The sequence below is a fragment of the Coenobita brevimanus genome, chromosome 27, assembly GCF_032717465.1.
Source record: "Coenobita brevimanus isolate Jiangsu-jjx chromosome 27, ASM3271746v2, whole genome shotgun sequence".
In the NCBI taxonomy this organism is placed as follows: domain Eukaryota; kingdom Metazoa; phylum Arthropoda; class Malacostraca; order Decapoda; family Coenobitidae; genus Coenobita; species Coenobita brevimanus.
This window is the reverse complement of record NC_136980.1, coordinates 3880976-3883682: the sequence shown is the minus strand read 5'-3', so window position 1 is coordinate 3883682 and position 2707 is coordinate 3880976.

Below are 2707 nucleotides of genomic sequence, written 5' to 3'. Positions count from 1 at the left end.
ACAAAAAAGTAATTTCATTTCCCCTTTTAATGAAATAATAATTTTTGAAGACCCCTTAAAATTTTTAATGTAGCTGTGAGCTTTGATAGTGCTTTGACAGATAAAGGGAGAAATTAAGTTTGAATGTGACTAGGTGTAATGATAAGAATACGATACTTTAATTCTTTCATAAACTTCATAATTTAAGATAACACCTTAGTACTGAATGTCCTAAGTACGGTACATTTATATTTGTTACCCATACGTAATTCTGCATGTTAAAATGATAAGCACTACACTACAGATCCCCTTCTGCTGCTCTGACATTTTCAGTTTTCCAGTTAAGCCCCATTAGTAAAATTGTCATTAAAGTTTTGATGTGTAAAGCTGTCATAGCAAGATGTCATAATTGTTCAAGGAAGTCAAATAATTCAGTTTTAAATCAGCCTTGTTATGCAAGTTATATTAATGTATTTTATTTTTTATTTTTTGGTGGTGGTAGGTGGGGATGCTCACCATCCACTCACTCAATGTAGTGCTGCTCTTGGGTGTCTGCCCTTTCCTCTCCTCCTTTCTTTCCTTCCTCCCTCTTCTGTCTTTCTTTCCTTCATTCTTTCCTCTTCCTTCTGCCTATGGGTGACTCTACACTGAGTGACAAACCAAATGGTTTCCTGTACACCAGGAAACCATTTACTGTACTTTGCTGGGTGGTAACCACATAACCAAATAATGGCTTCTGGTGGTTTAGTGGGTAATTAAGGTGCTCCAATCGGATTGAGCCGGTGAAGGTTTATGTCTAAGGGATGGTTGGGGTTTATCACTCACATAATGCCACTCTGAGATGGGTGAGGCTGGTCTCTCTCATCTTGATTGTTGGGACCATAACCCCGGGCTCCTATGCTCGTCACTGGATGATGGATAGGTGGGTGGCCTCCCCCCCCCCCTCCATAATTTCTTCACGCCCTTGATTCCTACCCCTGGCTGGAGGGAGAATGTAGCCAGGGTTTCGCACTTCATGATAGTGCCATATGATCTTTGCTATCTGGCTCTTGGATTTCATTCACTCGCCCACTTTTCATGAAGACACGGTCACTTGTGCAGTACTGTATAATGAAACTTGCAATTATAGGTCTTAGGTGTGAAATCTGAACACAGCTTCCTTTCACCTTGGCATTAAGGAAGATGGTGAGCAGAAATTCTAAACATTGAACATTGAAAGTAACAAGTACGCTGGTTCAAGGCTCTCTTGCATATGCTGCCTGTGTGTATTGTGTTTACATTCCACAGGGGCTTCACTCCTTTGTGAGTGATATTACCATAACCATTGTTCTTGACATTTGACTTCATCTTCTCATTGTCACATGCATTTAGCAACTTGCCAAACACATCTTGCTTAGAGTAATCAGTTCAGAATTAACTCGGTCAGCATAGTGCCTCTTTTAAGAAAAACATCACGATGTGGGTTTGCCAGTTTGGGAAGATTGAGCAGTCCCCACAGTGAAGTCAACCAGTGTGAATGGGATCCAGTTAAGCAGTGCTCAGTTAATGAATATTCTTAATCACACCATCTATATTGACTGCTGTGGCCTGAGAGGAATGTGGACCGATTCCCAGCTGGCAGTTTCTTCACCGTAACTTTCTGATGCTTGGAGCATTTCTGTGCTATATCAAGCAGTAGGGGTGTTGACCAGCACAAACACATCAATGAGCCCATCTTGGTGATTGGGAGGAGGAAAGGTTCGATAGGGTACAGATTTGGTTAATGTAGGTATCATACATTATTTTAAGACTGCTTCCTGCTCATATTGAGTGCCTGTGTTCACCTTTTCCCCTGATGGCTGCTTTCCAAGCTGTGGGTCCTTTGTAGCTTTTCAGTTGTCACTGACTGACTATCTTGTTTTCCATTGTATGTCTGCTTGGGTTGTTCCTCCTACTTTCAGATCAGTTCACTGCTTCACCTGGTTAGTTTTGTGTCCAGTGCACTTCAGTCTATCCAGGCACACACACATTTTGTGTCTAAGCATCCTGTTAAAGGAACATGTTTATCCTATGTGGTGCAACATGTCTTGCTATTCTTGTTGGATTACTATCATATTGGCAAATATTCTCTTTCACTGTGTGCATTTTAAAGTTTAGAAAGCTCCTGAATTGTCAGTAGAGGCAACAGGCGATTAAAATTTCTTTCCACCAATTCTGACAGCATTGAGCTTTGCTCTTGCACCATCCCTCTTGTCAGTCATATCCTCCAAATAGCAAAACATTAGCACTTGAAAGTCACATATAGTTTCTTATAACCTCGCCTAAGTATGATATTTCATTTCATGGCACACTCATGATGGGTCATACCCTTCACAAGAGCTGGAAGGTGATACATGGTGTGTCGGAGTGGTCATGAAGCTGTACGATGGAACTAAGGCCCAGTGATTTAGTGGTGAAAATTTTTACACTTTCTGGGAAGTGATTCATTGGATGTCTGTCCTGAGTCTGGCCCTGTTCATTTTAGTGGTGGTAGCTTTGTCAGTTTTCTAAATTTAGTGCCTCTGGAGCTGTTTTATGCTTTGAACTGCTGACAACATTAGTGGAGGAAAAGTTTCAGTAGTGGAGGGATGACATGGTGGCTAAAGGTCTGAGAGTGGATGTGTCTAAAACCAAGGTAATAGTAAAGTGCATTGTGGGCCAGTGATGGCAAGTGGAGAATGGCCCAATGCTTTATTTAGGAATGATGCAT